This window comes from Charadrius vociferus, unplaced genomic scaffold (genome assembly GCF_000708025.1).
Source record: "Charadrius vociferus isolate BGI_N301 unplaced genomic scaffold, ASM70802v2 scaffold104, whole genome shotgun sequence".
NCBI classification, from domain to species: Eukaryota; Metazoa; Chordata; class Aves; order Charadriiformes; family Charadriidae; genus Charadrius; species Charadrius vociferus.
The window spans coordinates 6,335,084-6,359,540 of record NW_009648255.1 but is presented as its reverse complement, the minus strand read 5'-3'; the positions used below and the strand labels follow the sequence as shown (position 1 = coordinate 6,359,540).

Genomic DNA, 24,457 nt, shown 5'->3' with positions numbered 1-24,457 from the left:
ACCCCCCCGGCCCCCATCTCCTGCGTGTGCCGCAGGCGATGCCCGAACCAGCCCCTACATCCCCACCCAGGGTTATCCTTCGCCTCCGGCCGCGAAAAGCGGTGACATCGAGGAACAGTAATTGTGGCGCCGGAGCGAGGTGCCCGGCGCTGGGTGGCACGGGTGCCCTCCTGCCGGGTTCATGGACACGATAAGCTGCGCTGAGCTCCCTCGCTGCTCCTTCCATCTGCCTGTCTCTTTGCTGCCAGAGTTCATAGAAGTACCGAAATCTATTTTCCTGCCTGACTCTTGCTGTCCTTACATGTCCTCCTTTTGTGAAGCGCTTTCACTTTAATTGATGATTTTTATTTTTTTTTTTTGAACTTTTGTGAAAAAGTCCCAAAGAAGACCTTAAAATAGAGAAATCATGTAGGTTTAAATATTTTAGAGGAAGGCTGGGAAAATATTCTGCAGCCTGCTCCGTGACCTTTTCATGTCTCCTAGGAGGCCGACAGCAACTTATTTTTGAATAATACCCCGACTGCATTCAAAATATGAAAAATACTCATTTGTGTAGCTGCGTGTTTTGCTTCAAGGTGACGGAAGTAAGTTAATGCTTACACGTGCTGACTGTTGGCAAGCCAGGGCTGATGCCGGGAGGGTGTTTGTGTCCATCAGAACCCCAAGGCACAGGGCATGATTTTGTATTTTTATTTAATCTTCCTTATGAGAAGGCTGGGGTTAGCCAGGCCAGGCTTAAAGGTCAGTCTCAGCTCTGCCTGCAAGCTCGCATGGTGTTTTATTCGGTTGAGCTTTAGAGGGTTTATTGCTTCATTCTCTAAGCTCAACCCAGAAATTTCCCCCCTTTTTGCAAGAGGGATGTTTTCTCCCAGATCCTTTGCTTTGGTGATGGGGGAAGGAAACTCTTCTGACCCAAAACATTCAAATGATGGTTTCCTGGTAGAAAAACTTAACTTCTTTTTCTTCTTGACTTTATTTTTTTTTTTCTTGTCCCAAGACATACATCTAACACAATACCTGTCTGGGAAATATGCACTATTTTTGAGCTTTGGTTCCCATTTGGGGGTTTTACTTTGTTTTTAACGTGTCTCTGCAGCAGGAGCTGCCGCTTTCCCAGCGAGCTTTCCTCACTGGACATGGAGAGAGTTAATGGGAGGTCCTCCACGGCTCTCCTTTCTCAGCCAAATGCCTTTCCTCTGCCCCTGCGCCCTGGCCCGAGGTTGAGCATCTCTGCTCCTGGAGGAGCGCGGGAGCGCCCTTTGCGGGAGCCGCTAATTGCCAGCGGCTGCGGAGGTGACGGAGCGAAGCTGTTAGCCGGCGGCATGTGAGGGCACAGAAATGCACCGCTTATTTTCTAATTACTGTTATTTTGGCAGATTCTTCTGAAGGGCCTGTAACCAATCTCTGTGACTTTGCTGAGCAGTGGCGTGCTCCAGCCTCGGCTGCAGAGCCGCGTTGTCCCAGTATGGCATCCACAGCCTTTGTCAAAATACTGCTTCTTGCTAATTTTGATAATGCTGTCGGAGGTGCTTGAAGCTGGGACTGGGCATCCGTGTGTTTATCCATCCTTCCCTGCCCCGTGGGATCCTGGGCAGCGCAGGGAATAGGGATGCTGCTCAGGAATAGCTACCCCTCCGCCATGGCTGGCCTCTAAAAAAGGTCGAAACACATTATTTTGAAAAGAATGAGATATCTGCTCACAAAGCAAAGAACTATTGTTGCTTAACTTCAAGTCCCTGCAGGTTCACCTATTTTGGGCTGTGGGGAGGGGAGGCATCCAGCTTGCCTGGTGTTGCAGTGAGGAAAGGAGATCACCTCCATGGTTATATGACAACAACTGGCTCAGCCTTGTCCCTGTTAGTCCCTAATGTGGTTGTTTGCGTGCTCAGCCCAAGCATAGGAACAGCCCTTTTGAAATCAAATGGGGCTGCTTGGGTGTCTGAGGGTGAATATTGGGGAAGCGTTTTGTGCCCACAAACCTGATCCAAGTTAACTGTGCTCCCCTTTGTTCTACTGGCCCTCACGTGGTCAGGAGATGAAATTATATTACTTTTTTCTCCCGTGAGACTGCATGGGTATGTAAGGCAGGGACAGACAGGTTTAGGTGTACCATAAAGAAGAAAGCCTTCTCCTTTGGCACAGACGGTGGCCGAGGAGACCCTGCAACACCCCTGCTGCGGCGCGGGGATGCTCGAATCAAAATGGGACATGACTTTCTGCAGCGTTTTATTGGAGATCCAGTCCCAGTTACTGCTCCGGGACTAGTTGAGGGTGGTGAAGAACTAAGAGCCAGCAGGTTATTTCAAATTCCTTTTCTCTTTCTTCCTTTTTTTCTGTGCAGATGGGGAAAAACAATAGTAATTTTTAAGCTGTCAGGGCTGTATCAATTCTCAAAGAGTGAGAGGGCAGGAGGGGGTTTGCTGCTGCCAGGGCGGTGGTACGGGCTCCCAGCCCCACTCCCTCGGGTCGCATCGGGGTCTGTCAGAGTGAAGGGCACCAATGTTGTTGTTCCTTCGTGGGGCAGGTGGGGATCCGTGCCGGCTGGGAGGGCGGTGAGTCCCCGTCCCCCCCCAGCAGCAAGGCGATGCTCAAGGAGGGGGGACCGTCGCCTTGGTCCCCCCCAGCGCATCCCTGCTGGCCCCGCAGGGCTTCAGGTGGGACCTGGCGGGTGTCTGAGGATAGTGGAGCGGGCATTACCTCTGGCAATTAAGACTTTCTTCATTCCCATTATCTTTTGGTTCTGAAACAGCATTTACATTCGTATCCCTTTTTTTCCCTGGCTGCTGTGAGATTTGTGCCGAGGGGACTTTTTTTTTGGAGAATGCCTCTGACAGAAATGTGTTTTCTTATCCCTTGAAGCTGAAAGCCATAAAGAAAAGAATGACTTTAATGAACAGACCTTGCCGAATCACCACCTTGAAGCTCTGGCCGCTCATGTGAATCAAAACCTGCCGAAAGTAGGTCATATAGTAAAAATGAATTAGGTTTACTTCACATTTTATTGACTCTGCCAGTTTTTCATTCATAGAGGCTTATAGTTAGGAATGTATCTTGTCTTTTTAATGCTAGGCTGAGGTAAAAGGGGAAAATATTGTTCTTTATTCCCTCCCTTTTACCTTGTTGTTTGGGTGGTCAAGTATATGATGGATGTGCTTTCTCTTTTCCCCGTTGGTTTATTCTGCTGTTCTCCTGCGCTGAAGAACTGCTTAAGTGATGGTCAAACTCCCACGGTACGTTCACAAGTGGGAATTCAGCCTGGTCCCAACAGTTTGTGTGACACCAAAATTCGGTCTAAAACTTCCGCGGAGGGGCGGTGCCTGTCTGCCAGCGGATGGATCACACTGCTTCTTCTCCTTCATCCTCTGCCGAACCAGGGCAACACGCTGGGACCAAGGATGTTTGGGGTCTCCATCCCTATTTATCTTGTAACGTTGAGAAGATCCCGGGTGGCTGCACCGAGGTGGGCTGTGGGGGGCATTCACAGGTCCAGAGGGTGCCGAGTTTTTTTCAAAAGGGAGATTTTCTTGTTGCCCCTCGTTTATATGATTTATTGTAATTGAGGAAGCATAAATTAAAATCCTCGTAGATGCTTGTTTTACAGAGCTGCAGGTTGGACTCTGCTGCATGCAGGGGAGGAAGAGGGACCCGGCTGTGCAGTCACATTTGTGAAGGTTTTATCACCAACGCAGCAGCTTGTTGCAATCCTGGGAGTTAACATGGGGTTTTTAATTCGTTTTGGGGATGTATTTATTGTGCTGTCGCTAATTTAGCTCCTGTTCGTTTGTTTTGGCAGCCGCAGCGCGCCGCTTCCCAGGAATCTCACTGGATGGGGCTGGGGGGGAGACAGTGGTTTTAGGCACTGAATAGCTGAGTATTTGGGAATGTGAGGAGCAACACTGTAGTGATTTTGCTAAAGTGTGGGGCTTTTAAGACCAATCTGGCTGGGTTTTGGATTGAATGCTGTCACTGTCCGCATACTGTTGATAGCACAAACCTCGCTGGGTGGGATAACCACATACAAGTGTGACTGTGGGGACCCACAAGTGGGTCACTGTAGCTCAGACCCTGTTTAGATGAATTCAGAAGGGCTTTTTGCAAGGCCAGTTGGCAGGATACGTACATAAAATAGCAAATAAGACAGCAAATAAATCCTGGAACCGTCTAGATCTGGCATTTCTAATGATTCAGCACCGACTCCCGGATTTCCAAATCTGGGGAGTTTGAACCACGTTCCCACGGCAGTGCGTGGAGAAGGGAGGGATGGGAGTCAGGCTGGAAAAGGGGGGATGCAGTGGAGAGCATTCTCAGCATCCACCCACCGGAGCCATGACTACTGAGCTTTGTTAACATACTTGTACTCTGGATGAACCGGTCCGATTCCTCCCCGAACAGTCCAGCTGGTCCAGTCCCTGTCCTTACCGCTATGGGGCTGTTGCTCCTCAGATGTGGCTGGGTGGGAACACTCATGGACCGAGGCAGGAGGTCTGGTGAGTGCCTTCAGTGGAAGGTACTTAAATAGGGGTGCCTTCGGGATGCGCTGAGAAGGGGAGTGAAAACCACAGCACAGTAACTAATTCTTCAGGAGACTCGGTCAGGATTTGTGATGGCATGCAATACATCTTGGAGAGCGTGAGGGATGGGTTTGAACGGCCAAGGCTGGTACTGAGCGAGGGGCAGCAAGGACAACTCCGCGCTTGATAACTCTTGCCGGCAGGGCTTGGGGCTGGTTATGCTGATCATTTCTCTGCCTTTTTAGAAGGTTGGAATTATTTTCCGTATATTAAGGATGGTGATGGGGGGCTTTAATGACGTGGTGGATGTTGTAGCCCTGAGATACTGCAATGGAGATAAGGTGAGGTAGGTCTCAGCCTCCAGTGCTAGTGTGGTGACAGAGTGCCTCCTGGGCTTTTAAACTGAGAATTAAATGCACTAATTAGGATTTGGGAGTGCAAACAAGGGGGTACAGCTTCATAGATTCATTTGACCATCGGGTTACAGTTTGTAGCAGCTGCTTTTGACATTACTTGCTTCATGCAGGGAGGATGTTATTTTGGTGGGAAAGGAATAAAAGGAAACCGTAGGCCAAATGTTGACCTGCCGTAAGGAAGACCGGTTGCGCTGAGCAGCACTTGTTTGCTGTCCTGCAGCTGGGGAGCTCAGTGTTTAAAACGCGAAGGTGTGAGGGGGCTCCCTCCTGGTGAAATAGTTTTCTGGTTTTGTGAAATCCTGGATTTTGGGGAGGTCAGACCTACCTTGTCATCTGGCAGGTGATGGACTCCACCTGTTAATTTCTGCGGCGTGGACACAACTGCAGGTTGGACACCTTAGATCAAACTTTTAATTTTGGTGTAAAGCCTTCACGCATCAGCGGTTCCACTGCTCCTCCATCAATCCCTGCTGGTGATTAATTACTCTCACTTGAAAATTATTTCCCATTAGACTTTGTCTATCTTCAGTTTGGAGTTGATGGATCTTGCAGTCTTTGCCATGTTCTGCTTCTCTCTGGTACCGTGGTTTCTCTTGAAGTTCCTGCTGGAGTTAAACAATCTGGTCTCAGCTTTAGCAAGAAGCTGGGAGGCAGAGGATGGAGAGGAGGCAGAAACGTTGCAAGGGTGGGATCCCATGGCTTTGTGCACGCACTGTTCTTCATTTAAAAGGTGTTTTTTAAGGGAGACACGTAATAACACACAGCACTGAGATTTCTATGTTATGGTTAGGATTTCCATCGTAGCTAATGGCAAAACTGGGAATGAGGGCAGCTTCTCTAACGATTGATTTTTTTTTTCCTGCCTTCCTATCTCTTCTGCCTGCTGTACATTCTTTAAGAGAGTGAAAAATCCCTACTGATAAATTAGGATTTGTTTTGCAACCTTCTCTCTGCAATTATAGCTAACTGCTTTGATCTCAGCTGAAGACCTTTATCCAATAACAGAATATAAATCTTTTCTACCTGTGGTTTCATAGTTAAAAGAAATAATGCCAGAAACTGTCTGGGTAGGAGGGGAGAGTCCCCACTGGTACCCCTGTACCAGGCTGCCTGGGGAGGGCACAGCAGAGAGTACAAGTAGCCTCTGTCCTTTTAATTACTGCTGGAGAATCCACACATTACCTAAAATCGCAGCTTGAAAAAATTAAACTATTTAATCTTGCATAACACAATGTGACATACAGACGAAGGCCTGTAAGTAAACCACTATTCTACTCCAGAAAAGATCTTCATTGACTATTATGTGAATAATAAATCTTTCATTTACTCTAAGAAACAGTAATTACAGAATCTTCAGCTGCAACGGGTATCTCCTGCTGACAATAAATGTCTGTCCTACAGCACATCATCAGTATCTCGGTGATGGATGCTGATGTGGACTACACTGTAGAGATAATATAAAATACTGTCTGTAGTACGTACTGGCAGCCCTTTTTATTTTTTCAGCCTTGTGAGTACAGATTGGGATGGCGCTCTGTGTATCCAGGAACACGTCTTGTTTGTCACACTTTCTTTTTTTAACATTTCCAAGATATTTTTGCTGTCTGGCTCTTGGTTACTCGCAAGGAGCTCCAAGGAGATAAGCTCCACTCTTCAGTAGGTAGGAAGCTGCCTCAGCACTCTCAGCAGAGGGGGTTGACCTCTTTCACTGCTTCGCCAGCAAAATCGAAGTGGAAACACCAAGTGGATACATGGGAGCTGTAATCCAGCGTGGAAGGGGGCGGCAGGGAAGCACGGGCAGCTCGGAGGCTGTGAGTGCAGCTCATGGGAGCCAGCTCATGGTCATGTTCAACTGCCGTTCCCTTTCAACCCTAGTGGGCATCGACTGTCCTGCAACGGGGATTGGTACGTGTAGCAGATGAGGAGGTCAAAAAGGAATCATCTTCAATATACATCTTCATTAGGGCTAGTGTGGACCTTGCTGGAAGGCAAAGGTGAAGTTTCTCTGGCACAGGACCTACAGCTGGAGGCTTCAGCTCTGCTGCCCAACCCATCCCCGGGGATGACGGCTCTGCCGCATGTCGACGTGTATTTGGTTGCTGACGCTAGATATCATGGACCTAGCACGACAAGCGAGTGTACCTGGAAGCAGCCAAGTGTCAGGGAATCAGCCCAGTGTGACTGTCTACTCAGCCAAGAGCTGACCTTCTGCGTGCAGCGTAGACGGGCTTCTGCTACTGCATGTCTGCAATTTTACACATAACGCTGGATAGATTTTATTTTATTTTTTCAAATCTCTCTTACTCACGCAGGCGGTGTCCAGGCGGCGAGCTGTGCCGGGTGCTGAGGAGGATCCCCTCCCTCTCTCCTTGAGAGACAGCAACCTTCCCATGACACTGCTCCAAAAGGTGTCTTCAGGGTTAGTTCCTGATAGAGACTGTTGTGATGAGCTGGTCTTGAGCAGAAACAGAAAAATAATTGTGAGGAGGCTTAGACGAAAAAGGAAATGTTGCCAAAACCTTGCAAAGCGCAGGTTTTAAAAATATGCTCCTCAATGCTAGCTTGTTGACCACCGTGCTTCAGCCCTGCTTCCAAACCATCTGCAGACACCATGGGCTCCCTGACTTTAAAACTGGATTCCTTTTCTTGGAAGGAAAGAAAGAAAAGAGTATTTCTGGACTCAGAATGCTTCTAATCTCTAACTCCTGAATATACATGCCTTTGAAACAAACATAGAACTGGAAAGGATTTATAGAGAACGTCATCTCTCCAATACTCCCCTTAGGAAGAGCTGTGCAGCAGCGAGTCCCGCTTGGACCCTCAGCCAGGTGCCCTGAAGAACATGGACCTCTGTGGTGGGGTGGTTCAGGCTGGGCAGATGGGAGCCAGCCTCAGGGACTGCTTGCCTGAGCTGGACTCTGCACATAATGCTGAGAAAGATAAAAGGATAAAGGGCTGGAGCTAGATGGACTCTGAAACTATTTTTAATTCTCAGACTGGTTCTTGAGAAAATATTGAAAAGAACTGCAACCTTATTAAAGGGCTGCAGATCTGAATTTACTTGACGATTCTGAGATTTTTTTTTTTTTTTTTTTTTCCCCTGGCATAACGTTTTAATCCCACGGGAGTTTGGTGGCAAGGGAGAGGCTTGGCCTCTGTTTTGGAGAATGCTTAGGTAGATCTGATTTTCTTGCGGTCTCATTAATTACAGAGCCTCCTCGAATTGCCTAGAATTCAGAGCGAATCAGGATCAGGGTGTCAGGTTGTTGCCTTCTTTGGTGGTCACGTCACAGCGCAGAGTCGTTCCATGCAGGGTTCACATGCTTGAGACTTGAAACCATCTCAGTAAACACTGGGAGGTGTATGTGCCTCCATCAATGCTGCTGGGGGCTTCAGCCAAGTGAGATCTGTGGTTCTGTAACTTTTTAAAAGACTGCAGTCGGGCAAGCAGATGCTCTGGTTTTACCCTGGGGTTTTCTCTCTTCTCTTGCCTCTCTAACTGTGCAGCGGGCACATGAGGAGCACAATGTTGGTTTAAAGAGAACATCAAAATAAGCAAATAACCAACTTTTGTCTGAAGTAGTAGCTGCATTTCTTGCTTCTCTTTCATCTTGTAATGTATAGTTTCTCTGTTGTTTTTTTTTTTTCCTTTTCTTGTTTTATTTTTTTTTTTTTTTCCCCTGAAGTTGCCCTAGTTACAGCTGTCAGATTCTAGCTTTGCGGTGGTCTGATTTGGCAGCCCTATTCCCTCTTAAAACTGGCAGACAAATGATGATGTTTAACTTGCAGCATCCTCTGGTTGCTCTAGACTGTCACAACAAGATTCGAGGAATTCACGTGAAAGTAGGAAACCCAACTGTCTTCTAGGAGGAAATACAGAATATCATGGTTTAGGTTGGAAGGGACCTTGAAGACCATCTCGTTCCAACCCCCCTGCTGTGGACAGGGACACCTCCCACCAGCCTAGGTTGCTCCAAGCCCCGTCCAACCTGGCCTTGAACACCTCCAGGGATGGGGCAGCCACAGCTTCTCGGGGCAACCTGCCCCAGGGGCTCACCACCCTCAGAGTGAAAAATTTCTTCCTAATACCTAATCTAAATCTCCCCTCTTCCAGTTTGAAGCCATTCCCTCTCGTCCTAGCACTTCATGCCCTTGTAAAAAGTCCCTCCCCAGCCTTCTTGTACATGTCCTTAAGATACTTGAAGGCCGCTGTAAGGTCTCCCTGGAGCCTTTTCTTCTCTAGGCTGAACAACTCCAACTCTCTCAGCCTGTCCTCATAGGAGAGGGGCTTCAACCCTCTGATGATCTTTGTGGCCTCCTCTGGACCCGCTCCAACAGGTCCATGCCCTTCTTTTGTTGGGGGCTCCAGAGCTGGATGCAATATTCCAGGTGGGGTCTCACCAGAGTGGATGGAGTGCAGAATGCCCTCCCTCGCCTTGCTGGCCACGCTGCTGGGGATGCAGCCGAGGATGCAGTTACCCTTCTGGGCTGTGAGACAATATTGCCGGCTTATGTTGAGCTTCTCATCAACCAACACCCCCAAATCCTTCTCCTCAGGGCTGCTCTCAATCCATTCTCCACCCAGCCTGGATTTGTGCATGGGATTGCTCCGGCCCACGTGCAGGACCTTGCACTTGGCCTTGTTGAACTTCATGACGCTATATGAAGATGGAGTGGGTTTTGCTGGAGGGCTAGGGCTCCTCTAGTTGTATGCCAATGTTTAAGCCATGCCAAGTGTACACTGCGTCCTCCAGTGCTAGTGCTGGCTTCATGGTATTCTGTGTCCGTCCTCTGCTCTGGAGTTGGAGTCAGCTGGGCACCGTTTCATTGCTGCTGGTTTAAATCCCGGTTTGAGCCATATTGTTCCTCGGAAATGAGCGGAAATAACTTGCTGAGATGACTGCCTAAATAATTTACTCTTGGGGAAGCATTCTTTGTGCAGTTTCTGAAGCGATGATGAGGAAGGAAGTAGGACGCTTCTCCTACACAGCAACGTGTTGAAAAACATCTCCACTTCTTCAGTGACAGGAACAAATTTTGCAGGCTGTCTTAATGTTCTGCTGCCTCGTGTCCAGTGACTGATGTGGTCTGTTTCATATTATCCAGTATTTTTCTTCCAGGCTGGAGAAAAACTGGCCTTGCCTTTGTGGCTGGTGACAGAGGAGCTCCTGGCATTTCCTGACATGACTCATCTCTTGCCGTGTGGATGCATTCGGGATAACTCAGGCTCTGTGGCAGTTTGGTGATTAACTGGGCAACTTTCTAAAAGGGCTTTCAATGGTGACTCCTCATGACTTTTTTTGCCATTTAAGTCATTGAACTGCAGTGATGAGAAACTTTTGTTTCCTTTTTGAAAAGGGAGCTTTTGGGTTTTCTTTGGTGCAGGATTAGTCAGATAACGCCCAATGGGCTACAGCTTGAAAAGGGGCAGATGTATGTGGTTAAAGCACGGGGCTAAGATTGAAGAGCTGAACATTTCTGCCGTGCCACGGGTTTTCAGGATGATCTGGTCTGTTGACCTTTCTGTGCCTCCCTTGGCTCATTGGTACAGTCAGCCCAACGGGGACATTGCTCACTTTATTACATTTCTTGGGTAACTGATGCCAAAACTGCATTTTCTAGTCTGTCCCGCTGCCTCCTGAGGGAGTTGCTGAACGGGCTTGCCAGCCTTGCGAAGCTCTGGGTAGGTCCTTGGTGCAGTACATAGGGTCTGGTTAAGAAAGGGGTCATGGTGGACCCATGTCCTCAGCTAGAGGGAGGGCTCCATGGGCATCAGTCCCCACGTGCATCCGTGCCTGCAGCTGAGGAGGAGCTCCACAGCCTTCACAGGGCTGTCAACAGCTCTGAGCGCTGGCTCTGGGTCCGCATTTCAGTGGCATTTGGGAGAGATCATGGGTCCCGTGGAGAAGACTCAGTGGTGGACCCGTTTTTGCCTCTGCAGACAGAAAGGTCAGGTCTAGCAAGCGAGTGTGCTTGTTCCTGGGAGGGAGCGGAGGCTACTCCTGCTTCCATGAATTTATAGACCATGTCCCACCACAGGAGCAGGTTTTAAAACCCGGGCAGCGTCGCAGATGGATGTTTGGGAATACACTTGGTTAACGGAGTAGCCTTGTGCTCGTCTGCGAGCCGTGTAAAGGAAGGGGTAGGTCTCGGTGATAAAACACCTTGATCTGGGTACTGATGTTGCGCTAATTACAATATGTAATACTCTATTAGGGACCCCATTACTCAGTCCCGCAGGGAGAGCGCAGGAGAGGATGAGCAGGTAATAGATGACTGCGGTAGGAGCACAGTGCATTTAGCTGGAGGTGATCTGTGAAACGCCCTTTAAAAAATACCGGTGTGGATAGCAAACCTTTGCGCTGGCTTTAAATGAAGTGGAACAAGTAGGGTCAGAGGTGTCCCTGTGTCATCCGCAGTTTGTGGCATACCTGCGTCACCAGGCTGGATCCTGCTCCATTCGTACCTGTCTACGCCACGGGCTGCTTACTGTAAGAAAAACAGAGTCCTTTTTCAGTGCCGCTTTGAAAGATTTTTCTGACCGAATACCCCGGATTTAGCTGTGATCCCCATCGAATGACTTCTGTACAGATGGTTTGATGTCAGCCTTGGCTGCACCACTATAAAAAAGCTGTGTTTTTTATGAAGGCTGGAGTTCATGGAAATAATATGAAAATTCTATTTATTGTTAATACATGAAAACCCATGCTGAATATGAAAACTCATCTTACAAACTGCTCTTTAAATTATACCCACGTGGTGTTCGAAACATTCTGCTCGACCTTTTTAATTAAAGGCTAAACTCTACAAGGCAACTGCTTTGCATCCCTCCCCTCATCCGCCCCTTTGCTTCCTTGGCTGTCTGCTCAAAACACATTCCCTCTGTTGGGGTGAACAACTGAATTCTGCACCTCCTTCCTCTCCCAAATGTCCAGGAGTGTGTTTGTTTTTTTCTGGAGATATGCCATGGTACAGGTTTGCTGTAGAAGCAGCAGGACTGCAGGTCCCTTTTCCCTAGCAAAACCCAACAGGTACCATGCCCTGACCCATGGGTGGGTTCAGCCATGGCCAGGTAAGGTGTCACCCAAAACACTTTTTTTTCATTACACGTCCTCCTGTCCTGCTTTTGCTTCCAAACTGGTCACTTTTGGGCCAGGAAGAACTGATGGTGACCTCAGGGAAGAGCATCACAGCACTGTAGCGCTCCTGTTGTGCCAAAAGCATCCGCCTCTTCGGTAAGCATCACTCTTTGTGGGTTTTTTCCTTCTCGTCTGTAACTGTAGGGTTGTTAGTAGCATTGTATGTCACGGTGCCCCTCCAAGCGCTGACAGCATTGCTGCGGTGGGGTCCTTGCTGTCAGTGCTTGGAAAGCAATCAAAGGCTTTGATGTGTCAGGTCAGCTGAGCTCAGCGTAGCGTAAGGGTTCATTTGTGCCACCTAAATAAACAGCGTTTTACCCAGTCAGCTTTGCTTTTCCTGCCTGCTTTGAGAACAGCGAGGGGTGGTGTCTCTGAGAACAAAAAGGCAGCACTGATGTGAAGAGATGAATGAGTGACTTCTTTGATAGATGAGTGACCATCGCAGAAAGACCCGATGGTGGACCCTGTGCGTTGCTGGTGCCCATCTTCTGTGCAAGTGGCAAAGCCCTGTCTGTGGTGTTTTCTCATCCTTCTTAATCCCTTAATACCTCTTTTCTTCTTAATACATTGGGAATGAATGGCATCAGTCCCAGGATCGAGGTTCAAACAAGAATGTTCTAAAAGATGGAGACCATTTTCTCTTGTGAGCATTGTGTATATACCCTAATGGCTGTAGGAATCTGGGAGGAAAACACTGTAATGAGAAAACCTCTCTAATGAACCACTGTGGTGTCGCACACTGTTATAGGAGAATCCCATAGTGCATTCAGTTGTGTGTTTGCAAGAAATAGGTGGGCAGAAGGGACAGTTAGTGGGACAGGTACTCTTATATCACACGGAAGGAGATAGAAATCTCGTACTTGGTGTTCAGAGAAGTGGGATGCACCTATATCACAGCAGCAAATTGAAAAGCCATGGGTAGAAGATTAGGTTTACCAGCCTGGAGAATGCCTCCTAGAATTCAGGTACAGTCATGCTGATAATAAAACATTAAAACTTGGTAGCTCTTGATTTTATTGAAAGTCTGAATTTACAGCTAGTGACCAGAGTATGCTGGTGAGCTGGTGGAGGATCACTGTGGTGGCTGGTAGAGCATCCACCAGTATCTCCATGCTGCCGTGGTTTGTTTGCAGCATTTGTAGAGCACTGCGTGTGTGCTGGTGCTGCCCAAGGCTGTGCTGGTGCAGTTGGAGCAGCTTGGGGGGACCTGCTAATGCCTTTTGGCTAGAGGTCTCCATCCCTCAGTGAGGAGGGATGACTTCTTAAAGGAGCTACTGATGGTAAAATCCCAACCACTTTTTGAGTTTTGACCTCTAATTCATCACATTGTGTGCCACACGGGATGCTTCCTACTTCTCGTACAGCTGAACCTCTCAGCTTTGCTTTGTGTCCTCATCACTTCTGTGTGGGGGCTGTTTCACACAGCCTTTGACCTGGAGGTGCTATGAGGGACTTTCTGAGGTGCAGCATCCAAACACGAGGGCCAGGATCCCACCTGAGGAGGGCCTCACTCCTAACTCACTCCTAACTAAGGGGACTTCACGGGCCATTGTACCTTTGGAAGTACAATCTTGTTGGTGGTCAGTGCTTTTCTTCTGTAGACAATTCAAAATGAAGAGTGGCACACATTGCTTTAACCAAATCTCTACTCATGCCTGTGATCATACTGTGACCTCTTGGTGGTGGTGTGGCATATAGGAGCCTTTGGGGCATAGCTGTGGAGCAGTGTCCTGTTGCATTTGGTTTTTTTCATCCCCTATTCAAAGGTATCATCCCCACTCCAAAAGACTTGAAAAAAGGAAAATTAAAATGACCCTTGAGGGAAGAGTGTGTGGAGGAATTTTTGTCTGTGACAGCAGTTGAGCTTACTTCTGATTAGCTGGAGTTGGGACAGAGCCCTGCTCCCTCCCTTGGGTCTGCTCTGGCACCTGGATGGTCATGGTCTGTGGTGACCCTGCCTTGGGTAGGGGTTGGACCAGGTGGAGGTCCCTTTCAACCTATGCCCTTACGTGTGTAATAAAAAGAAAGTGAGGATGCTGGTTTTGTCAGTGCGCTCAGCAGATATGAGTAACTCCAGGTCAGCAGAGAAAGTCTTGTTTTAACTCTGCTCCTTTCTGACCATTCACCACATCTGAGGTGGGTTACCAGATGACATCCCCACCAGCAGGCCCAAGGGGTGGGTGAATCAGACGGCCAGGCAAACATCCCGCTTCTGCACCATCCATCAGTACCGTGGGATGTGGCGCACGTTCCCTTGCCACCCCCTCACCTGTGGACAATGGCCAACCACTGGGAAGCGAAGGGAAGATCTCCATGTCATGCCAAGCACTGTGACCTTCTGCTGGCAGCATCAACCAGCCACCGGCCCCGGTTCAAGCTGCTGGTGTTTCCCAGGCAGGGCAGGAGGTGGGAGCAGCAGAGCTGCCCAGGCGCGCCGCATGCCTGCGCTCGGCACAGATCAGTTTATTATTTTTAGACGAAGCAGGAGATGGGAATGTGCTGAGCCGGCTCCTAAGACCTGCCAAAAAAAGAACATCTTTCAGGACTTGTTTTAACTTCCAGCCCTGTCTCGACACACGAGCGATCTACCTGGAATTGATAAGTGATATTGTGTAGGGTCGATAAGGCTTTTGCAACACATCCGTAAGGTAGGAAAAACTATTTCAGAAATATTAGAAGAACTCTGTCAGGACAAACATCAGGCTTAAAAAATAAAGCAGGCGTTTTACACCCAGAAAAATCTTAAGTACTAGATTTTTAGTACTAGTATTAAGCAAGTCTGAGGGACTTCTCACTGTTTAGGGACAAATTATGGCAGCTGTCCTGGCACTGAGGTTATGTGCATGGCTGGGAGGTGCACAACCCTCTGGATGAGAAGAGCCACGGAAAAAGGCAGAGTCCTGCTGCAAGGACAGGCAGAGCTACTGCCTCTGAAGTTCGTGGGGTTGGGTGTTTTTTTTCTTCTGTGCTTCCCTCTGTTTCATGAGTTACAACCCATGAGTCATTTCATGAGTTGTGTCTTGAGTTTTTCGGTGATGCTCTTCAGCTTTCCAAGACCTGGCGATGCTTCAGCGTGGTCCCAGGTCCGGCGGGGCGGTGGGAGCTGCCGGGGGACGCGTGGGCAGCGAGTGTTTGCTGCCTGCACCTCCATGCAACCCCGCAGCGACCGCCGAGCGGTCTGTGCGACACCAGGAATGCGAGGCTTCCTCGGTCAGCGGGGCTGGGCATGACACGCACCTTCAAATACGCTCTTTTATTCTTGGCCCTTGCAACCAGGAGATAAACTCCTGACTTACAGGGTAAAGAAAAACACCAGAAGCACAGCCTGGAGTTGTCTTGTGTGACTTTATTGCTGTGATGAAGTACCTTGCCGAGGACATTATCATAGCTTTTTGCTCCATTATAAGGAGAGCAATAGAGGGCTGCAGAGGGATACAGTATTTTTGGGTTGCACAGGGAGCTCAATGGGGATAACACGCTTTTTTCCCAGATTGATAAGCTGCATTAGAACTTTTCAAGATTGTAAAATTAGGAGTAAATTTAAAATCTCTGGAACAGACGTAGCTTTTCCATGTACTCCATTGCGTTTTCCATTGCGTACTGAATAAGCAAAATATTTGGAAGTAGTGTTTACAGTAGCCATGATGAACCAAGGATGGAAGAAAAGCCAGATTTTAGCGAGAGGGTAATGTCTCTTATTAGAAGAGCCAGCAGAGCTGGAGGAGCTGCCTGAGCTTTAGGGCATGCTCAGTCTGGAAAAAAAATGATGAAAATATTTTAAGCAGACCGCTGGCCACGTTAGGCAGGATCTAAATCGGTGTCCCAGGGCGATGATGCAGTTCGGGTGGCACAGCCTGGTCCCTCTCCACGCAGGATAGATGGGATTTATCTACCTCCATAAGGAAATCTGAGATCAGTGGCTGGTGTGAAACCCGCTGAGATCAATCCGAAGGCGTTAGCGACCGCTTGGGTTTGGGGACAGAGTGCGGGCAGCCTTATTTATGTCCCCGTCTGGCTGTTCCCGCAGCAGACAACTTGCAGGTGTCCTGGGGAAGGGAAGAGCTGGCTCAGCGTGCTTAGCTTTCTCCTTGGCTATCAGTGCTCCGCTTCCATGAGTGAATGTTTTCTGCCAGAAAAATGTTCCCAGCTATATTATTATTTTTTTTTTCTCCCCACTGGCTTTATGGAAACACTGTGCCTTTCTTATCCTGACGTCCCAGCTGGTGCCTGCCCTTCCTGCGCATACCAGGACCTCCCTTCGTCACTGATAGGGGCTGCTCAGACGCTCTTGGTCAAAACTGGTTTGCATACACTTATATGCAAATTAAAAGTTTGTTTTCCATGGAGAGGGTTGGCTTTGTTTTCACGTAGTTTCTTGGAAGGGAGCGTGGGGAGTGAGTGTGTGCAGCCGAAACCCAGAGCCTGTAGGTGCCACCCCTGGTGGGACGTGTCCCTCAGCCCACCAGGGCGGATGGACACCCGGCCCCTGGCTCCCTGCAGCACCCTGACTATGCCTGCAGAGTGAAATATTCAGAATATTTTAGTGCAATATTCCGGGATTTAAATTTTTGGGGGAAATGAATCTGCAGGAAATTTTGGGGTGGATTTTTTGGGTGAATTGGTTTGTTTGGTTTTACCCCTGGTGGGACGTGTCCCTCAGCCCACCAGGGCGGATGGACACCCGGCCCCTGGCTCCCTGCAGCACCCTGACTATGCCTGCAGAGTGAAATATTCAGAATATTTTAGTGCAATATTCCGGGATTTAAATTTTTGGGGGAAATGAATCTGCAGGAAATTTTGGGGTGGATTTTTTGGGTGAATTGGTTTGTTTGGTTTTATGATTTTCTTTTTTTTTTTTTTTTTTTTTTTTTTTTTAAGCCATCTTTACGCAGTGCCAGCCTGGACTTGAGCATGAAAACAATGATAGGCTTTTTAGCTGAATTTCCTAAAGAAATGAAGCTGCTGCAGCTGGACTCCCCTGTCTCCGAGTCACAGAGATTTGCAGCCTTCTGGCTAATTCCAGCCGGATTTAACAACAGAGTAGAGGTCTCGGAGGTGGGCAGTTCCAGCGGATTTCCCAAGGACAGGTAATCAGAATAAATGAGAGACTCTGGACGCTGCCGAGGGAACAGCTGCAAATACTAAACTCAATTATATTCTTGAACATCAACGAATTTATATTTATGAGTGGCGGAAAATAGGTTTCATAAACTGTGGTGCTTGTTTCTCTTTACCTTTGTAATGAACGGAATCACTCGTTTATAAAAGATGCTTAAAGGACCCTGCCTGCACCACTTATTTAACAGCTTGTAGTGAGCCTTGATGGGAAAGTGACCTAGTTCAAGTCCCCGGAGGCTACTGCAATAGAAATGATTATGAATAAAAATACTTTTATCACCATATGGCAGTTTCAGGCATTGCACACATACATAGTCTGCGACCGTTTTGTCCAGAAATGGTGAGCTTTCTCTTAAATAAATCTATCTAGCAAAGGCAGAAGAGGGGGGGTTGCCGTTATTAGTATTCCTCCCTGTGAACTGGCTGCAAAATCCGCGGTTGCGGGAAAGGGGAGGATGGGTTTTGTTCTGCAGGCTGCCCTGGATAACGTGCTTTGGGGAGCTGAAATCCTCCCATGGAACAGAATCCGTTTTGCAGGTGCAGAGCACTTTACTTTTTTCCTTATAAGCCCAAGCAGAGATTTAATTGCTGCTCTTCAGAAGTGCAAAACAAGAGAATGTAATAATTAGAGCTGTCAGGGTGTCCTTTCTGTTATGCTGATGCTGACATTAGCTGGTTTAAGGCCTATTTTTAACCTCTGCAGCATTGAAGACTTGCTGTGTATTTTCAGTCTGGCTGTATTTGTTTCAAACTTTGTAAATTTTAAGCAACCTGAACTGGAAGAGGTGGGGAGAAAGAGGAAAAACTGGATGAAAAATAGGAAGGAAGAAGGAAAAATGAACTGAATCAAATGAAAAACACGTCTCAATTATTTCCACCTTACTGTGGATTGGTTTTGGTTTGGTGTTTTGTTTTTTTTTTTTTTATGGGCCTGCAAAATTCCCTCTAACTGGAAGCTAAAAAATTTCCAAACACAAAGCACTGAGCGCCTGGTGAGATAAATATTGTGTTTAACATAACTTCAGACAGTGCCCTGGATACTGCAGGCAGCAAGAGGACTGTTTTTTTTCTGCTTAAATAGTCATGGTTTTATCAAACTTCACCCTTGACCCCTGTGGGGGTTATCCTGATGAGCCAGCAGCAATAATGTGATCGATGGAAACCAGGTAGGATGTGCTGTGCTGATTCAGCACTTCGTATATATACATGTGGATTTGTAGGTACATAGATGGGTATATATTTCTATATACCCATAGTGAGTGTCAAGAGTGACCCGCTGCTGCCCTGCAGCCTTACTGGGGTAACGGGGAACTGCTGGTTTTTACTGGGGACCGGAGAAGACTGAGCCGGTGGAGATGCAGCCGTGTGGGGTGCTGAGGACTTCGCCGTGATGTAGCAAAGGGTTCCTCCTTATGCTGGACGGAGAAGCCCGAAGGGCAAATGGAACTGGGACTTCTGGGGGTGTCAGAAAGGTCTCGGTCCTTTGGGGCTGGTTAAGTATCTCCTTTAAACCGAGGGAGGTTTGTTCTTCCATAGCGGTGTGGTTGCATGGTCTCAGTCTCGCTAAATTCTTGCCGAAATGGGATGCTCAGGCAGTCTCGCTACATGGCTTTGCGTGTATAGGCTTTTTCTCTATCTGGCACTTAATTATATGTATTTTTTGGCACCTGTCAGTGCTGTCAGCAGTACCTGGAGGCTGTAGGGAGAGGTGGGAATGGGTGGCCGGTGGAGGACTCCTCTTGGACCCATGTGGTGGTAGGGTGGACCCTGCCGCATTGCTGAGTGGGCACTCAGATCTCGTGGCTGTAGCTGGAGAATCCCAGCGGAGGCGGTGGGAGTCTGCACGGTGGCATGTGTTAGCCCACCCAGTGAGGGCCTATTTTACTGGAGAACACAGAAGGTGGTGTTTGCGGCAGCTTTATTATATTCTTTTTTTTAGTTTCTTGGCATGGATGGCTCATTCTCCACTTGCCTTTCTGATTCCTTATGGATGGATTAGAGCGTCGTCGTGCCATTGCTCCTGGCCCTTTTCTCGCGCAAGGTATTGACATCCAAAATATGGATTTCTAATCCTAAAATTACAACCTGCCCTTTCATAACACGAAATCACTTAGCTAATCTCCAAATAGTTCCCCAGCCCCTCGTTAGTCACTTCACGCTATTATGGTCTCAGCAAAACCTTTATCCAGGCATTAAAGCACGAATGTTAAATATGCCCGCTGTTTTGCTAAGCCGGCTCTGAACCTGCGGACCCCAAAGAAGGATGGGGTAGCAAAGGATGAAGGGAGCCCCGGTCAGCTCAGCGCTGCTATCGGGAGATGGTGGCTTCACCTTCTCCTTCCCCAAGCCTGTTCGTGTGTGCTGTTAGATGGAGTGATCCTGACTTTGCTCTTACTCTTACATGGGTGAAAATGAGGCATCAGAGTCACGGAGAAGCACTGATGTAAGTCTGACCCGAGAACCAGAGTCGAAAACTTCTTCCCTTGAGGCTGGCCCAGCTGTAATTTGTAACCTGGAACCGCAATTAAACCAGAACCAGGCTCCCCCCATAATGAGCTCAGTTACATGCCCATCATGAGCGCTGCGTTTCTAGAAGCTCTTGAGTTTTGTTTGGTTTTGTTATTAACTTTTTCTGAAAGAGCAAACTAGGACTGTGCTATTAAGATTACTGATTTTTTTATTTCTTTTTTAATCCCTCCCCCAGTAATCAGGAACCAAATGGGCATTTCTGCAAGCACCAGAACTAATAAACCTGGTTTCCTTTGTATTTATGTCTCTTGGTTGATTGAGTACTTCCCTAATTAAATTAGGATTCTATTATGTCTGCTTATACCTATAGCCTCTCCCTCCCATTACTTTTCTGGCAACGTGTAGAGGCCGCTATAATTGCCTGGAGAAAGGGGCCGGTGGGATTAAAAGCTGTTGGAGATAAACCTCGTGAATGGCTGCGTCCAGCATCCTTCGCCACCCAGCTGCCTGTTTCCATGAAGTTGGTAGAACATAATTATCTTTGATGTCTTTGAAGCTACCTAATAGCGTTAAAACTCACAGGCGCGCACGCATGCATGCACCCACACGAGTCGGATCCCCGGGTCAGCTTGTTCCCGAGGGAGCTGGATAAAAATGGTGGAGGGATGGTGTCTTTAGCTCGAGCAAAGCACGAAGGATTTTGGGTTGCGTGCTTTGCTTCGGAAGGTAAAGAATGTGTACCGTCAGCATGTCAGAGCGCAGTCTGGCAGTCGTGAAGTGGCACGAGGCTTTGAGCACTTGTGCTGTGGCAGCACCGTGTGTAAGGGAAATCAGCTTACAAGTGAACACTGGATGGGGTTTTTTTTGGTGTAAGCACCAGCTCTGTATCCAGAAAATCAGTCTGTGCCTTGAAAATCAAGTGCCTGAGCGCTGGGGTAAACCTTATTGATTTTGGGGCATGCGGGAGGTGGTTGAGCCCGTGTTGAGCAAAGCCACTCCTCCAGGAGTGCCACAGCTTTTAGAGGTCAATAGGAATAAATAGCATCTTATAGCACTTCGGAAGGCGCTTCGTTTGTAAGCCCTGCTGCCCTCGTCCCCACCAGAGAAGAGGTGACAGCCTCTGAGCAGGAGACCCTCCAAGCTGAGCCTCCTGGGGGTCTCCACGTTGGACCATACGAGGTCTTGATGTGTGTTTTGGGAGCCCTTTACCCCAAGGAGCATTGCAAGAGCTCTCGGCAGAAGTGTGCCCGATACAATACTGTGAGGACTCTGTCCTGTAATCGGGTTGAGAAGACAAGTTGTTAAGTTGAAGGGTGGCATCAGATCTTCCTCCATATGTTACAAAAATCCTGGAATTACTGTCATTCTTGCTGGAAAAAATGCTGGGTCAGGCTTGGTAGTTTAGAAAAGATGGGAAAATCGAGACCTTGCATGGCAGATACCCATGTGCATATAGTGATCTGGCTTAACAGATGGCAGCAATGCTCAATTAACCTTTTTCTTTAAAAAAAAAAAAAAACACAACACAAGGGTGTGGAGACAACCTTTGAATCTTTGTATTTGCATATATGGCGAGAGGGGGGGAATTGCTTAATACTGGTAGGACAGCATGGCCAGGTCCTACAAAGTCATTGCATAAACAGAAAATGTTCTCAGCCCACCCTTTTGCCCTTTCTTAAAAGTATAGGTGTTCTTCTGTGAGACGGGATAATTTTGCAGCCTCGGAGTTGCCATTTGTTCATTTGTCATTAACTGAAATAGATGTACGGTGCTTTTCTGAATTGTTCTGTTTCATTCTGCATGCTTTTGAGTGCTTTTAATTTTAATTTATGATGTGTCCAGGTGCCAGAATGAGAGAAGTATGGGTGGGGGAAAGGAGGAATCCTCCTGTCAGCCCTGTCCCTCCACTCCCCTCGAGACGAAACCATGGGGTGAGTGGCTTTGACCAAGTCCTCCAGCATCCCTATCGGATGGACCCCTTACCAGGGGGATACCTGGAATCGCATGGATGCCTCACCATCCTTACCAGGACCGCAGTGGAAGAGGAAACGGGGAAAAGCAGGGTGTGAGGAAGGGATGAAAATGGACAGAACGAAGAGAGAGGAGGAAGGCAGTGGGGTCTCACGGGACTTCGAATGCTGGAGACCAGCAGCTGTCGGACAATGCTGCAGGAAGGCTCAACTTGTATTTTAAGGGACACTTGGTTTTATACTTTACTGTAAATAATGGGTTGGGGGGAGGAGGGAGAGAAATGACTGCTCTTCCTGCCGCCTGCTCTGCCAGGCTTTGTTTCACTTCTGTTTTCCTTCCTCCCAACCTCAGCGTTTGCAGAGCAAGGGGTGTTAGCATCCTTCCGCCCCATCACTCCTGGCACTTGTTCCCAGCACGGCGGAGCGTTTCCAGGTGGCATGTGAGCTGGGGAGCCACCACGTTCTGCGTGGGGTGGGCAAGGACCCAGCCCCTCTCCTGGAAATCTAGTTTATTCAGTCGGTTGTTTAGCAGTGATTTACCAAATCAGCAGCCTCTTGACCCAGGACCAGGTTTGCTGTATGCCAGAAGAATTTTTTCCTTTATGTTTCTAAGTCAACGTTTGCATTTCAAGCAGCTCTCAGCTCAGGGCAGAAGAGCAAGGACTGGTTAATCCAATTTGCATAAAATTGTTCAGGTGCTTATGTTTGGAAGGACAGCTGTATTTTTGACCTGTTTGAGCTTTCAGAAGGAGAAATGATTTGAGATTTCCTCGAAGGGTTTTCAGGCTGTCCAGGAGTTTCAGGGGAGACCGAGATCTTCTTTCCTGTTGTCATATCGGGTGTTTTTCAGTTCCTCTTTCTGACTTATTTTTTAGCAGATCTGGGGCACGTTTACATTAAATCACAGCACTGTGCGTCGTTGCTGATTTTGTTGAGGCAGGTTTTAAGAGAGCTTTTAAGACTCTTCCCCTGTCAGCATTTAAGAGAGGACTTGAGGATGACTTTCAGTTATCATCAGCATAAGCCTTTTCAGGAGGGACGGGGCCATCGTTTCAGGGCACGTTAAGAGGCTGCTGCAGATGGCGTTTCCTGAGCAGGTGTAAGGAGCTTTTCCCAGTCTGCAAGTCCTGCTGAAAATCTCATATCCTTAACAACTCTCCTCCACGACCACAAAACCCAACTCCCCATCAGCCTTTCCTGCAGGGAACAGCCCAACTTGGCCATCATTCAGGTCAACTTAGTGGAGACCGATTTCTTCGGGTGGACCTACATCTACACGGAGGTGGTTTATCCCTTCTGTATTGCCGTTTATCTTCAGGGCAGGTTTTATTTGCTGAGTCTTTCACATTAGCGCTTTGAGGTCCCACAGAGACAAGGAAAGATATTGCAACAGAAATTTTAAGGGATGCACATAGTGCGAACGCGGGCTAGATTTATTGAAATCTTTGGTTCTTCTTGATCTGAAAGGTACTGGGAACAGCAGCCTTCAGGGAATACTTCAGCACATCTCTTTTGGAGATGGGTAGGAATTTGGAAATCTGGAGGAGGGAAACAGAATGTGAAAAGCTTAAAAAAGAAGAAAAGAAAAGAAAGAGACTTGTAGCACAAGGTACCTAATCCAGTGCAGAGATTTCTGTTTCAGAAGTTTTGACGAGGGCTCATTCTTTTGTCTGAAATTACTCATCTTCCTCCTTTGTTTAAAGCACTGGAGGCTCACGGCAGCACTGATGAGTTGTGGCTTCTGCAGTCATCTCCTGTGCAGTCGCTCATGCTACTGGTATTGCCAGTGACTTCACGCCTCAGTCATATCACCGCTGGGAGCATTAACCACAATTATTCACTTGTAATTAAATAGCCAGGATGAGGAGAAGGACTTGGGGTGTTGGTTGATGAGAAGCTCAACATGACCCAGCAATGTGCACTGGCAGGCCAGAAAGCCACCCCCATCCTGGGCTGCATCTGCAGCAGCTTGGCCAGCAGGGCGAGGGAGGGCATTCTGCCCCTCTGCTCCGCTCTGTGGAGACCCTACCTGGAATATTGTATCCAGCTCTGGAGCCCTCAACATAAGAAGGACACGGACCTGTTGGAGTGGGTTCAGCGGAGGCCACGAAGATGATGAGAGGGCTGGAGCACCTCTCCTATGAGGACAGGCTGAGAGGATTGGGGTTGTTCAGCTTGGAGCAGAGAAAAGCTTCAGGGAGACTTTATAGCAGCTTTCCAGTACTTAAAGGGGGCCTACAGGAAAGCGGGGGAGGGACATGTAGTGCTAGGACGAGGGGTAATGGCTTCAAACTGGAAGAGGGGAGATTTGGATTAGATATTAGGAAGAGATTTTTCACTCTGAGGGAGGTGAGCCCCTGGCGCAGGTTGCCCTGAGAAGCTGTGGCTGCCCCATCCCTGGAGGGGTTCAAGGCCAGGTTGGACGGGGCTTGGAGCAACCTGGGCTGGTGGGAGGTGGCCCTGCCCAGGGCAGGGGGTTGGAACTTGATGATCTTCAAGGTCCCTTCCAACCCAAACCATTCTATGATTTGTAACAGCGTTGTGGGCTCTCTGGAGTGAGCGTGGTTGCAGGCAACATCAAGGGAAGCTGGAGTTAGGCTGGGGTCAGCAAGCCTACCTGGGTGAAAGGCAGGAGCAGAAGGCTGGAAAGGAGGGCCTGAATTGGGGGAAATGTCTGTTCTAGGTGTGCTTTTTCCCAGCTAAAAGCTTTCTCTCCATACTTCGATGTTTCACTTGTGAGAATTAGCTTATGCACCTTTTAAATCCCCAAATAGTAGGAATAGGAGGGAGGGGTTTTAAAGGCCAAACTGGTGGGTCTGAAGCCAAGTGTTGAG

General features: G+C 48.2%; 1 protein-coding gene across 1 annotated transcript in view; it reads left to right on the top strand.

Moving 5' to 3' along the window:
* The window catches only part of TNIK (TRAF2 and NCK interacting kinase), a 146,860-nt gene that overhangs the window by 26,307 nt on the left and 96,096 nt on the right, over positions 1-24,457 (top strand). The window lies entirely within an intron of this gene.